Source organism: Mirounga leonina, unplaced genomic scaffold (genome assembly GCF_011800145.1).
Source record: "Mirounga leonina isolate KUSES-001 unplaced genomic scaffold, KU_Mleo_1.0 Mir_165, whole genome shotgun sequence".
NCBI classification, from domain to species: Eukaryota; Metazoa; Chordata; class Mammalia; order Carnivora; family Phocidae; genus Mirounga; species Mirounga leonina.
This window is the reverse complement of record NW_023270415.1, coordinates 5,955,628-5,971,330: the sequence shown is the minus strand read 5'-3', so window position 1 is coordinate 5,971,330 and position 15,703 is coordinate 5,955,628. Positions and strand designations below refer to the sequence as shown.

General features: G+C 38.9%; 1 protein-coding gene across 5 annotated transcripts in view; it reads left to right on the top strand.

Annotated features, from left to right (window-relative positions):
- Positions 1-694: 694 nt before the first annotated feature.
- The window catches only part of RB1CC1 (RB1 inducible coiled-coil 1), a 93,158-nt gene continuing 78,149 nt past the window's right edge, over positions 695-15,703 (top strand). For 2 of the 5 annotated variants that reach the window (XM_035011149.1, XM_035011148.1), the window contains exon 1: positions 722-821. The gene's annotated coding sequence lies outside the window, so the exon portion shown is untranslated. Of the gene's footprint in view, positions 822-15,019; positions 15,046-15,703 lie in introns of all 5 variants that reach the window. The other 3 variants (XM_035011146.1, XM_035011143.1, XM_035011147.1) reach the window with 3 other exon arrangements.

Below are 15,703 nucleotides of genomic sequence, written 5' to 3'. Positions count from 1 at the left end.
GGTGGCAGTCCAGCCTGCCCCGCCGCACGGCCGGGTACGTCATCCTCTTACAGACCTTGGCCCAGTGTGCGGGCAGGCGACGAGGACACGGAACCTCAGCGGGCCCCGCTCCTCCGCGACAGGTTCAAAGAGGTAAGTTGTTTAACCTGGTGCTAATCCAAAATTCGGCGGGGTCGGCCCAACCCAGGCCAACTCGCTGTAGCAAGGACGGTCAAGATCACCTTGGGGCAGTGAGCGCCCGGACTACAGCTTGCACAGCAACAGGCCGCCCCAGCGCTCTCCCCGGGTCACAAGAGGACAGCCAACTCACAGGCCTGCCGACGGCGACTGTGGGCGGAGTCACCCCCCTTACCGGCTGCCTGCCGACTTCCGGACCTGCGCGCGCCTCTCCGCACCGCCCGGGCCACGGGGTGCACCCCTCCCCCCGCCCACCGTTTCCCGGCATGCTCCGCGGAGGAAGGGACGGAGTCGACAATAACAAACCCAACCGCGGCGGTGTCCGCGGCCCTGCCGAGCCCTCGGCGCTGCCTTGGGGTCCTCGAGTCGCTCCGGCCCCTCGGCTCTGACTGGCCGCGGCCCCCTGACCCCCGGCCCCCGACCCAGAGCCGAGGGGCCTGACAGCGACCCCGCTCCGCCCTGATCCCTCCCTCCCGCCTGGAGTTTGGGGCCGCGACCGGCACCTGGGACGCCGGCGGTTGTGTCGGTTGGCGGTGCCCGATGGGCGGTTGGTAGCCGCCGCCGAGGACAAGGCGGCGGCGGAAGATGGTACCAGGGGCTGCCGGCTCTGCTGCTGCCGCCGGCGAAGGAGGAGGTGCTGCCAGGTAAGTGCCGTCGCTGCCCGTGGCCCCTTCCCCCATCTGGCACCGGGGCCGCTCGGGGAGCCTGGGCACAGGGGGCCGGGGACGCCTGGGTCCCCACCGGGCGGAGCGCCGCCCGCTTGCAGGTGTGTGTGCCGGCGGGTCCGGCGCATCCGGCGCGGCAGGTGTTGCCCTGCGGCCGCCTCCCTGGCGCGACAGCCCCTGAGGAGACACGCGGTTTGAGTCGAAGCCCCACTGGGCTGCGGGAGGTGTGGGGCGGGCTCGCCCGGTGCAGGCCTACCTGCGGCTTCCTCGGCCGGGGCCGCCACGGTCCCTCCCTGTACGCGCCCGGGGCAGCCCCGGGTCGAATTTCGGGAGTGGCCGAGGGCGAGGGACGCCGAACCCACCGGGACGTGTCCTCCCTTGTCGTCACCGCTGCCAGGCTTAGCCTTAATGCTGTCTTTGACTTGAGAAACCGGGGAGTGGAATTGGGCCGAGGCCGAACGAAGCGCACAGCGGGAGGATCGGAGAGATGCCTTTGTCCCGATCCCGGTGTGCGAGGATCGGTATAAAGTTACTCCTAGGAATGACTCAGCCTCCGCCAGCCCCACCGATAGATTTGGGATGGGGTGTGTTTGCGGATTTCACAACTTCCTTAGTAGAAGCAGGACAACAACAGGAGAAATGGCAGCTTTTGAGGGGAATAGTTTCTTCCACCGCCTGGTGGATGTAGTATGTTTATTGTTTATGATTTCGTAATCTAGTCTTTTCCATCATGACTCTTTAAAGTGTGGTCATACCACGAAGTGGTGTGTGCCTGGATGCCGAGAAGACTAATGTGCTCACTGTTGGTAGAGTCTCATTACTACACAAGTCATTAAGCTAGATAACAATGTTTGCCTCAAGTTTACTATACATAGAGCAATGATTTGGGCCTTATGAAAATGTGCTTGTCATTTTATTGTATAGTTTCTAGGTTTTTGTGTGTTGATGCTGATTGTTGGAGTTATCCGAAGGGTTGGAAAGTTAGCAATTTAGGAGGAGACGACTTTTAATATAGACAAATCTGGGTTTAATCAAGAATCACATTATTGTATTTCGATATTTGATACAAAGAGGGTCTTTCCCATTTTGATAAGATATTACTGTGGGAAGCGAAAGTACCATAAGGATTTTATTTTGGGGGTTTTATTTGGTTTGTAAGCTAGGGGTGAGAAGATATGTTTGCTTTCTGTATTTAATGTTGTAATAGAATGTGGCCTAAATGAACACATTTTCTCAGTAACATTCCTGTTATGGTTTTTTTTTAATTTTAGTGTTGTGTTTAAAGCCTAGATAGTTTTATAAAAGAGATGTTTTATGTTGGTGTTTTTGTTGATAAATATCTGTTGATGGAAATTAGATATGGATTCAGTCCACTTTTTAAAAGTAATTTTATTTAGTTGATTTTGAATCTTTTGTTAGTCAAATTTAGGATTAATTACTGGCCTAGTTCTTCTGCTGTTGTTGGATGACAGGGAAGACGGTGAAGCAGTACTCTTGTCTCAGAAAAATTTTCTGGCCCTTGCTAACAAATACAAGTTCAGAATGGGTGGCAGATTGACTTTTAGCAAATCAAATTCATAAGGTCCAAAAGGGCAGAGGACACAAGACCTTTGTTTTTGAAAAGCCACACTTCTGAACCTAAGTTTTTATTATGTAAGCTTGAGAAGAGCTTTTATTTGGTTTCTGATTTTGAGACTGTCTTTAAATTTTCATGCATTCAGCAAATGTTTGAGCACCTGCTATATGCTTTAGTTTGCAGTTGTATGTAACTACAAATTTTTTTTAAAACAGGAATATCTAGTAAAATGTTCTTGTTTGGATAATGCTATTCTCTAACCCATGTAAGCCTTTCGTTTGTAGTATAGATAATAGTGCCTGAAGAAACTCAAGTGAAAGGGGCACCTGGGTGGCTCAGTCGTTAAGCGTCTGCCTTCAGCTCAGGTCATGATCCCAGGGTCGAGCCCTGCATTGGGCTCCCTGCTCAGCGGGAAGCTGCTTCTCCCTCTCCCACTCCTCCTGCTTGTGTTTCCTCTCTCGCTATCTCTCTCTGTCAAATAAATAAATAAAATGTTAAAAAAAAAAAAAAAAAAAACTCAAGTGAAAATCTAGCAGTCCCTTTCTACACACATTCATTCATACAGTTATTACTTACAACAGACAAGTGAACCAGTTATTACAAGGAAGATAAGAATGTGTAAGAAATTGTTTTTGCTTTATAGGAAATTGGAGTCCTGTATAAATATAATTACACTATTGCATTATTACAACTTTGAAAGAAAGTTACGAAAGGGGATTTGGGTTTTTATGGAGTGTAGGGGGATATTTTTAGAAGCATGATCTGACATGGATAAGTCATTTCACTTTTCTTTAAGAGGATGGCCTAGTCACCTCAACAAATTTGGCTTGGGATTTATCATGTACCTACTTGCACCTACTATGTGCCAGGCACTGGTCAAGAAATGCTGGGAATTTGGCAGTGAACATTCAAGAAAAATATGGAGTAAGAGATATATGCTAGGAAGGGGGAAAAAAAAAACAGAAGGGAGGAGATGAGTATCAGGATTGGGGGGTTTAGATAAAGTGGTAAGGAAGTCCTCACTGGTAACTTTGGAATAAAGACCCAGAAGAAGTGAGGAGGCTAGCTGTGTGACTGGGACAAGAACATTCTTGACAGCACGAATAGTAAATGGGAAGGCTCTTGAGATAATTGGCATATACAAGAAAAAGTGAAAAGGTTACTGAGGGTGGACTAATAGAAATGAGCGGGCACTGAGAATGGTGATAGTAAGGGCTCTACAGAGACTCTGGGTTTTGTGGGTAAATAGTAAGGAAACAGTCATGTACTGTAACCCTGCATGTGCAAAGGCACAGAGGTTTGTTCCAAGAAACCCAGCAAGGCTAGAAGGCAGCTTGTACCTACATTCATTTATGTTTTCAAGAAATGTTAAACCCCTACAACACACAGTTTTAGCTCCTGCAACATGAATAATGAATAAGAACTTTGTATGTCAGCTTTGTATATAAGATTGTAGGAAATTTTGAACTATGGGAAATTTTAAAGAAGATGAATTGTAATGCTGGCTGCTTTCAGACACTGTAATAGATATAATGCTAGAGAAGCAGATTGTAGAGTGCTAGGTGGAAGATGTGTACTTACCGTTGTAGATAAAAGTATGTAAATTTTAATTATCACATTTCTGATTTGTTTATTATTGTGGGCCTAATAAACCTAATTGCCTGTAAGTAAACTTCTGTTGTGTGGTCCCTGAGAGAATGGCATTTCTTTCCATCCCTCAGTAAAGTTGAGGTCTTTTTAAATTACTTTTTCCTAGTATGTGAGTGCTTTCATGCACCCCTTCATTGGTTTGTTTCTTTCACAGTTGTTTAGTGAGTACCCTGAGGATTATGGAGTGACACCCCACCCTCCTTCCCTCCCATGATTTTGCTGTCTTTTGAATTCTCGAATTTTATTGGCTTGTAATTATGTTAAGGGATGAAAATAATTGTGACCCATTTCCATTTCTTTGTTACTGGTTTGGGACTATGCACATTATTTTTTTCCCTCATATTCTACACATAATAATTGATCAGCAAGTATCCAGAAAAATCTGTTGAGATATTAGTCAGATCAGTACCATACTTTTAATATACCCATGGTTGCTTTAGCCGTTATTCTGCAAATTCCAGTTGTGCACATCCTTTTTTTGATATTGCTGTATGTTTACATATAGTTTAATAGAATGAAGCTAATTCAGTATTTACTATATATAGTTTTGATTTCATTTTTAAACTAGGTGACTATTATAAAATGAAGCATAGAACTATAACACTTTTGCTATAGGCATAATTAGGTGGATCTTAAGAGTTTAGAAAACCTGTGTTCACATTTAAAGGGAATGCCATACCTATCAGATAAAGGGCTAGTATCCAAAATCTATAAAGAACTTATCAAACGCAACACCCAAAGAACAAATAATCAATCAAGAAGTGGGCAGAAGACATGAACATTTTTCCAAAGAAGACATCCAAATGGCCAACAGACACATGAAAAAGTGCTCAATATCGCTTGGCATCAGGGAAATCCAAATCAAAACCTCAATGAGATACCACCTCACACCAGTCAGAATGGCTAAAATTAACAAGTCAGGAAACGACAGATGTTGGCAAGGATGTGGAGAAAGGGGAACCCTCCTACACTGTTGGTGGGAATGCAAGCTGGTGCAGCCACTCTGGAAAACAGTATGGAGGTTCCTCAAAAAGTTGAAAATAGAGCTACCATACGACCCAGCAATTGCACTACTGGGTATTTACCCCAAAGATACAAATGTAGGGATCTGAAGGGGTACAGGCACCCCAATGTTTATAGCAGCAATGTCCACAATAGCCAAACTATGGAAAGAGCCCAGATGTCCATCAGCAGATGAACGGATAAAGAAGATGTGGTGTACACACACACACACACACACACACAGGAATATTATACAGCCATCAAAAAAAAATTACCATTTGCAACGACGTGGCTGGAACTAGAGGGTATTATGCTAAGCGAAATAAGTCAATCAGAGAAAGACATGTATCATATGATCTCACTGATATGAGGAATTCTTAATCTCAGGAAACAAACTGAGGGTTGCTGGAGTGGTGGGGGGTGGGAGGGATGAGGTGGCTGGGTGATAGACACTGGGGAGGGTATGTGCTATGGTGAGCCCTGTGAACTGTGTAAGAATGATGAATCACAGACCTGTACCTCTGAAACAAATAATACATTATATGTTAAAAAAAAAAAAAAAGATAGTAGGAAGGGAAAAATGAAGGGGGGGAAATCGGAAGGGGAGATGAACCATGAGAGGCTATGGACTCTGAGAAACAAACTGAGGGTTTTAGAGGGGAGGGGGGGTGAGGGAGGATGGGTTACCCAGGTGATGGGTATTAAAGAGGGCATGTTCTGCATGGAGCACTGGGTGTTATACGCAAACAGTGAATCATGGAACACTACATCAAAAACTAATGGTGATGTATGGTGATTAACATAACATAATAAAATAAAATAAAAAAACAAAGGGAGTGTCACAACTTGATCTTGCCATCCCTTAAAAATTATACCATGCACAGCCCTGGATATTATATTTCAAATGGATGTGGCCTCCATACTTGGTATAATTTGGAGGCAGGAGAGCCGTTTTCTAGCAAACTTGACTTAAATTCGTCTTAATGGCTTTTTTGAATTTCTGTTAAGCAGAAGTTATCAAATGACATAGCATATATGAGAAAACATGTTTAAATGCAATAATACTTACAAAGTGAATTAAATTTTTACGAATGAGACTAATTCAGAATGACAAATCTAATGATATTCTGTATTGGGACTTCTGTTTTTTAGATTGTTACTAATATTCCAAATTCAAGTTGTCTGTAAGTCATGCATTTTACATAATTTTTATGAATGGCAGGACAGCAAAATGTGTAATACATCTATATGTATTGATGGGAGGATTCCCACATTATGTTATTCAGTTATAACAAGGTGTATAGCAGTATGCATGATGCTTTCTCATTTTTGTAAAACCAAACTGTCCGTATATACACATACATTTTTTCTGTATACACAGGGAAAAAACCTGAAGCCAAACTACTAAAAGTATTCCTGTTGTCTACATTCTTTGGGTGCTGTCTTATAGGAAGTTGCTTGTCTAGTTGTAGCTTCATTTTGGAAGCTCTGAACTTTTATGGAAAAAGTTTTCTTCGGGGGAATGTGAGGAAAATGACTGACCTACTCTTCTTTTTCTCTTTTTCTTTTCCTCTTGGCAGAGAAAAAGGGTAGGATCAGATGGAAATAATCTGATTTGGAGGGTTTGAAGTCCAGTTTTTAGTCCCCTGGGTAACCTAGACGTTCTGTTTGTGGTAAACATTTTCATTGGTGCAGCACACAGTGACCCCTCATTGAGGTCAAATTGCAATTTGCAGAATTACAAATCAGACAAAATTATTCCTAATTCTTGTTCTTTCTCTACAAAACTTCTGGGCCAACATATCTAGTTCATCCAAATTTTGTGAATTCTGCTAGACCTGAAAGCAGCTTGTGGGGACTTGTAATCCCAGCACCTGGTCCAGTTTCTGGCTTATGTTGGATATTTAACAAATAGAGAATGAATAATGACTGAATGTGTTCAGTTTGGGAAGTCAGAAATTGAGGTTGTTCCCTTTGTTTTTCCCATAAGGAAGCTAGTTCTAAATTTTGAGTAGTTGACAATAAACTGGAATAGCTGACCTAATCATTATGGTGGCAGTCTCTCAAAGAGGAAATTGTAAATTAATCTCCAATTGATAAATTGGATAGACAGTGTTTTTCACAGGTATGGGAGATGGGTTTATATCTCCTTCTCCCCCTCATTTATAGCTGATTGTATCCAAAGAGGATCCAGGTGGAACAAATGTCCTTTTTATGATGTGAGATTTTTTTTTCTATGATAATTCCTACTACCTTACATAGCTAGTAAGAGCTCTGTAAATGCAGAGGAATAAGAGTACTGTGGGCCACCTGTGGTTAGGGAAAACTTCCCAGAAGTGCTAATAGAACCATGTCTTTGGACCATAGTTGGATGAGTAAAATTCATATTAGCAGAAATTGGAATTGAATTCGGCAGGGGTATATAAAGTGAGAGAATATAAGTTTCATGTACAGGAATACAGATATTTCTAGAAAGGTAAACTCGGGTGTAATTATGAAGTCCATGAATGTTGGAGTTTAAAGTTATAATCGCCACCATTTTTAGAGCTTTTATTATAGTCCTTGCACAGTAAAGGAGTCTGAAATACACTGTGTAAAAGGTATCATTTCAGTCTATGGATGGTAAACTGATGTGTACAGGTTATCTGAGCCTCATTGGGAGAGATGGGATTCATTCATATAGAGGTAAATCTTGCTTCAAAGTCTGCCCTTTTAATATTAATGTAGCTTTAAGCCAGAGTTGGCAAATTCACATTCTTAAAGGAGCAGATAATGAAATGCAGTGAAACTGTGAGGTACTCTACTGAGGTGGCAGGAGAGATAGCTGCAAAGAAACAAGCTACAGAGCATGGTAGGCCATAGATTTGTGTCCTCCTGTGGGCAACTGTGAGGCTCTAGGGAAGATTCTTGAGGGATGCAGCCTGATGACAGTGCTTATAACTGATGCGAATGCTCAGGAAGACTTGGAGCAAGATGGAGACTTAAAGGCAGCGAGAATAGTTTCCAGGCTCTAAAATAAGGGTTATGTCACTGGAAAATAAAGTGTTGGATTCTAGAGGAAAAATGGATAGACTTTAGAAAAAACTAAAGTTCTGAAAAACAGGAGAATGATAGCTTTTTTGACAAAAGAAGTTAGGGAATAGTTTTAAAGGAAAAGCACTGAATTGAAGTGTGGATGTGTCAGGTTTGTGGTAACAACATGATTGCTAATGGGAGATATTTAGCATCAGCTGAGTGCTAGTCCTGTGCCTGGGGGCAGAGATCTGAGGTAAACAACAGTAACTGATGTTTGTATTGCCCTTCAGTTTGCATAGTTCATAGGTTTGTTACATTTTCACAACCACACTGTGAGATAGGGAGTTTCTTTTTGTAGTCAAAATAATTTAAGTTTAGGAGTACCTATCTGGCTCAGTCTTTGGAGCGTGTGACTCCTGATCTTGGCGTGAGTTTGAGCCCCACGTTGGGTGTAGAGCTTACTTAAAAATAAAAAATCTTATAAAAAATAAAGTAAGTTTGATGAGGTTAGTCAGGGTCACACAGTCAATAGTGGGGATAGGACTTAAATATAGCTCTTCTGATTCCAAATCTCATGTTCTTTTAACAGTTCTGTTTTCCCTCTTACATGTATGTAAAGATAACAGTTGGAGAACTAAATATGAATGACCATGTAGGGAAGATGGTAGAGTCAGAAGGTATATCTACACTGTGATGGCAGAGTCGAGGCTAGAGTGGGAGCAGGAGATGGGGGTCATTGTCTTGTTCTTTTAGTTGGACCAACTCTTCTAGGGCATCGTATTTCAGGTTCTTTATTTCTTTGTGATGCATAAAGTGTTGTGTTTTTTTCTTTTTCAAAATGGAAATAAGTATCTTTACCTCTGATTATAAATGTGATTTTTAAGGAGACCAGAGAAAAGTGAAAGTCCTGCATCCAGAAATAGCCATTGTAAAAAGATTGATGTTATATTCTTAATTGCAGTTAGTTAACGTAGTGTTATTAGTTTCAGGTGTACAATATAGTGATTCAGCAATTCCATATACCATGCAGTGCTCATCACAATAAGTGTATTCATTAATCCCCATCACCTATTTAACCCATCTCCCCAACTCCCACCCCTCTGGTAACTATCAGTTCTCTAGTTAAGTCATTTCTTGGTTTCCCCCCCCCTTTTTCCCCCCCTCTATCTTCATTTGTTTTGTTTCTTAAATTCCACATATGAGTGAAATCATATGGTATTTGTCCTTCTCTGACTTATTTCACTTAGCATTATACTCTCTGGCTCCATCCATGCCATTGCAAATGGGAAGATTTCATTCTTTTTCATGGCTGAATAATGTTCTTGCATGTGATGTGTGTGTGCGCATGCGTGCGCACCACATCTTTATCCTTTCATCAGTTGATGGACATGTGGGCTGCTTCCATAATTTGGCTTTTGTAATAATGCTGCTGTAAACTTGGGGTGCATGCATCCCTTTGAATAACTTTTTATATTTTGGGGGTAAATACCCAGTAGTTCAATTGCCGAATCGTAGTTCTATTTTTAAATTTTGAGGAACTTCCATGCTGTTTTCCATAGTGGTTGCTCCAGTTTGCATTCCCACCAAAAGTGCAGGAGTGTTCTTTTGTCTCCACATCCTCTTCAACACTTGTTTCTTGTGCTTTTGATTTTAGTCATTCTGACAGGTGGGAGGTATTATCTCATAGTGGTTTTGATTTGCATTTCTCTGATGGTAAGTGATGGTGAACATCTTTTCATGTGTCTCTTGGCCGTCTGCGTGTCTCCTTTGGAGAAATGTCTGTTCATGTCTTCTGCCCATTTTTTATTTTATTTGTTTTTTGGGAGTTGAGTTTTATAAGTTCTTTATATATTTTGGATATTAACCCTTTATCATATATGTCATTTGCAAATATCTTCCATTCCATAAGTTGCCTTTTAGTTTTGTTGATTGTCTCCTTCACTGTGCAGAAGCTTTTTATTTTGGTATAGTCCCAATAGTTTACTTTTGCTTTTGTTTCCTTTGCTTCAGGAGACATATCTAGAAAAAGTTGCAATGGTCCAGACTTTTTTAATGCTTGAGTATACATGTACTCCCTCACCATTAGTTTTAATAAAATAACAGTAAAATCCACAAACAGAATCACATATACTGTAACTTGTTTTTCTTATTGAACAGTAAATATGTCACTAATCAGTATGTATAGAGCTAACATTTTTAAATGTCTAAATAATGTCATATAGCTGCACCATAATTTATTTGATCACGATTGATAGCTTTCTAATTTTTCATTGTTAAAAATAAAAAGTCATTGGATATATACCTTTGTACACTTGTCTGTTTATTTGCTTCCAGTATATTTTCAAAGGTAGAATTGCTGGTTTTTTCCTTTTAATTTGCACAATTTAAATTTTGATACATATTGCCAATTAAATCTCATTGTAAGTTGTACCGATTTCTAGTCTTGTCAGCACTGTTCATTTCAGTCATTAGAAGTAACCTAAAGGGTAAAAGCTGATGGCATTTCTGATAAAGTTTTTTTCTGCATGCTATGGATTGCCATATGTTATAGTACTATTGCTTGAACAATTTATCCTTTCCCCCAATTTGAAATTCTGTTATTATTATTTATCTGCATTTGTGTATATGAAGATATATTTGTATCTGTTTCGTTCCATAAGTTATCTATTAATGGGCCAGAATCCCGGTTTTAATAACTGTTAGACTATATTTGACATGTTTTGATAAATGCTCTCTCCTTACAGGGTCTCTGTCTCTGTCCCCATATATAGTTGTATATACATACATAAGTATTTATAATGGTCACTTAATAGTTATTGTCTCAATGGATAGAAACTAAAGACATTGTTTAGGTAAAGAACCACATAATAATTTTAAGAAAATCTTATGTCATTATTGAGTTACTGACCTGTTGCTTTTAATTTTAAATTGGGCTAGCTTGTGTCACACTAAGTATGATTTCATTTTATAAAAAGTAATTTTATATAGAAAATGAACATTATGGCAAATTTTAGAAAATCTTGACTATTTGGTGAAAAGTAATACTGTGTTATGTACTAAGGCTGAAATTTTATGTCATACAGTTAATTTATAATTCTTTCAGCAGCAGTTCACTTATATGGTGGCACTTCACCATTGCGTGTAAGAACTTAGTTCTAGATCATTTAGATGCAATACACTTAGAAATTTGATAGATTTTATGTAAGTTACGGGAAAATGTGCTTAATTAGAAATCCCAACTTTGTAAGTTGATAAAAAGGGTTAGCTCTTTTTAATGATTGATTTTTTTCTAGGAAATTAGTGATTTGCTAAGTTCATTCTCTTAAATTTTAGCAAATGTGATCAAGGAGGGTAAATCATTGGTATCTAGCAGGAACTCAATTTTACATATCCTTTTTTGGGTATTTTTTGGAATGACACCTTTTTGTGAACTCTTGCCCATTCCTTCTCTATACAACTTTTGCATACCTCTGTAATATTATTTGTATTGCATTGTAGTGTCATGTTCATTTTATGTGATTAAGCTCTTTGAAAGAAGATAGCATATACTTTCTTCTTTTTTTTAATCTTCAGAAACTCAGACATTAAATAAGTTAGAACTAAGTTTATTGTAAATCGATCTGCATTTTATAAAAACTTGGAGGAATTAGCCAGTATACCCTTTTCAATTTTTAGGTAAGGAAATGAGATCTGGTGAAATTAGAAGTAAAGATGTTGAATCTAGGACTAAAACCCAGATCTATTTTACTTCTGTTCCAGTATTTTTTCAGGATGAATTCTGTTCATTTTCAGGATGACCAAAGATGTGCTTGGTTACTAATGCCCCTTTTTGCTTTATGTTTTAACAGTTACATACCAAGGAGTGAATTCAGCTGTCTTGGACCATCTTATTTTGGTAGCAAGCATATAGGATATGTAAATTGTACATTCTTATGAAGTATTCCTGTGGATTCTCTTTGAGCCATTTTGTATTTCTGATTTCACAATTGTGGTTCTTGCTCTAGTCCTTCTCCATAGCCTTGGCCTCATTTATTGACTGTCTAATATCTTGGTAGTAGGTGTACAAGACACTGTGGTATCTTGAAGAGAGGTGTAAGGCATGGCCAAGTTTTCTGTAGCTATTTATAATACAGTTTGAGGAATGTAAGGCATTTGGCAGGTGGGGAAAAATGTAGAGCAAGACATTTATTTATGTTCTGGATACAAACACTATTATTTTATTAGTAGAAATTTGAAGTTGTGGGCTTGAAGTGTTTAAGGAAGATTGTTGGCAGCCAGTAGATTGGTGAAGATTTTACAACAGGATGTTGGTGACATCATGGTTACAAAATGGAGGCAATGAAATGACATGAGTAAAGGCACTAAAGACCAAGGCTTATTCATCTCTCATCAGGAGGTCATTTTAAATGGTATGGAGCTTCATGTAATGAAGCACAGAAAGGCAGTATTGGATTGTTTACTCCAAGGATTTAGACAAGTAGATGTATGAAGCATTTTTAGTTGGGGAGAAGTAAAGTGACATTAAAATAAGACCTCAGATTTTTTAGTTGGTAGTGTCTTCTAGGACTGATTTGAGTTGAAATCCACTGGGTAGAAGGAGCTCAGGTTATTGTCAGAGCGTGGGTATGCAGTAGTAAGCCCTGAATTAGATAGCTTAATTGGGAATAAGTGGGAAAGAGGAGTACACAGACCAAGGAGTCCTTATTCACATATGACATGTTAAACAAAGTTGATTACCATTGGTGAACCCAAAAAGGTCAGTAGGAGAAACACTTTGGAGATGTTTAAGGCAGAGATGATTATTATTATTTTTGTTTTTCTATTTTTTTTAAAGATTTTATTTATTTATTTTGACAGAGAGAGAGAGACAGCGAGAGAGGGAACACAAGCAGGGGGAGTGGGAGAGGGAGAAGCAGGCTTCCTGCCGAGCAGGGAGCCCGATGCGGGGCTCGATCCCAGGACCCTGGGATCATGACCTGAGCCGAAGGCAGACGCTTAACGACTGAGCCACCCAGGCGTCCCTCTATTTTTTAATTAAAGAGTCTTGGAATACCTTGGCTCTAAGGAAACTACCAAAAGTTAGCTAGTTGGATGAGATCTCTCTCAATTAACTATTTGAACTCTGTTTTATTATTTATTTACGCAAGTAGTATTCCAAGAGTACTTTTGCTTGTGAGAGCCTATTCACTCAGTAGATGCTCTTGAATAGTTTGTTATGTTGCAAGAGTTACTGCCTATTCCTAGGTTAATATTTTGAAGTTTGTAATGTACAGTTGGCATTGTGCTAAATATTAAGCTCTTGGCATAGATATTTTTAGTTGTTTTTCAAAATGCTTTATGAGACAGGTATTGTTAACATTCCCATTTTACACATTAGCAAATGAAATCTAGATGTGTAGTGATGAGAAGATTTTTTAAACTCTACAAGTTTTTAGTTGATAATAAAGCCATGTGGTTCATGGATTGTCTAGAGGACATGTAATTCAATAAAATTTTATAACATATAGATTACACAAAATTAGTCTTTATAGAAGTTTTCTATTTCTTTTAATAAGAGAATTTAAAATATGAATATGTTTATTTTATTACCCATTTAGAGTATTTAATGATTTTTATAAACCATACTTTTCAGGTAGAATCTGAATCAGAACTTTTACTTATACAAAAATTCGTTTCTGTCACCCTATGTGCCCAATATGTGAAATATGGAAAAAAATTAAATGTAGAATTAAAATCTTTCTTGAACCAAACAAATCTTGCTGTGAAACTATGATGTGATCACTTAAAAATCAGCAATCGAGGGTCAAAGTAACAGCTAAAGACAGAAGTAGATTTTTTAGAAAAGACTCCAGTGATTTAGGAGCTAAGGTACAGAAGAAAGAATTTAAGGTCAGGCAGGATCATGAGGAGATTTAGGTGATGGAAAAATGGTGATCTATATGATATCCCTTTGTATCGAACAGGACAGAGTGCTCATGTAAGAGTAATGGAACTCCAGGACATTTACTATTTATTTCATATCTGGCTTTTTGTTAACCTTATAAGATTGTACAGCCCTTCAAGACAGAGATTGAATTTTGTCTGTTTCCTTAAATAGATGGCTTGAGCCCTGTACATAAACTTTATCTTATAGAATCTTGAATAGACAGGTATTTTCGGTATCCTCAAGGTCAAATTTCTTCTCCTTGCCGTGATAGTCCAGGAAAACTCTTAACTTGAAAGTAAATTTTATTTTTCATGTCTGTGGTGATTTTTGCTGAAAAATTAAAGGCTACAGTGTAGTTTGAGAGAAAGCTCTGCATATCCTTTATATTGTATATTGATTAGGTACTGGTATAAAATGCAAGTTTGATTTGTATATTTCTGTACATATGTGCTTACTTTTAGGAAGTTGTGATTTTCATTGTATTTGCAATTGTTCACAAAGCCCCTATATATTATACATTATTTGTATATTCTCTTGTTCATGGACTGGCTGCAAATATGATATGCTGAGATTTGATATATGCTGGGTCCAGACTTATTTAACAAGTTCACAGTTCTCTTTGAGAAATTATGAAAAATAAATTTTCTCAGCACTGTCTTACCAGAATGAAAAGCTGCTTTCAGAAAGTGTTTCAATAACTTGCTGTTAACATGAGAAAATATGACCACTAGGTGTGGGGGGAAATTAAAAAATTTTTGTCCAGCATGAATGATGGGAAGTGTGGGACACATAATTTCTAACATGCCTGTCACCCTTATATAGGCATTGTCAGGAGTTAGGTTTCAGAACAGACAGGGTTCTTTACAGCAGCCTTTTATAGAATGGACTTGCTTTTGTGAATAACTCCTAGCATTGCTCAAAAATGCAAAAACAAAAACATATCCAAAATACAGAAAAAACAGGTTATTGAGCTAAGCTTTTAGCTATACTATTTTTCTTCTCTTGTAGGGGTGAGGAACCTCTGGAAGTGCTCTGTAAGTTTTATTTTGTTGTATTTTTATATTTACTTATTATGGAAGTTAACGCAAAAAGGCAATGGAATATTGAGCCACATGTCCTGGGATGGAGCCCTGCATCAGGCTCCCTGCTCATCAGGGAGTTTGCTTGTCCCTCCCCCCTCCCCGTTCTTGCTTGCTCACATGCACCCTCTCTCTCTTTCTCAAAAATAAATAAATAAATCTAAAAAAAAAGAAAAAGAATTTAAACCAGGGCCATTAAGCTCCTCCTATATAAAAGTCAGTTGTTTTTCCCTCACTTTAGGTCAGATTATAACCAGGAAGGTGATGTATTCTGGCAGCAGCTAATTGTTTTACTAGATTATTACTAATTCATTACTAGAGGTACTTATTTTTACTGTTTCAGTGTATTTCTTTCTCATCTTTTTTCCTCTATTCTTTTTAAACATCTGTAATCATTGCATTATTGTTTTCACTCAACACTGTAAGCTTTGTTAAAAATTATTATATATCCTATTTTACTATGTGAGTAGATGAATGAGTGGCCGAGTATTTTTAACACTACTCACAAGTAGTAAAGTATTCTGTATGTACTTCAACTACAAATTTTTTCTATAAGAAAATTTTTATGGTACAATTATTAGGTTAAGAGAAATGTATGTTTATAGAACATTTA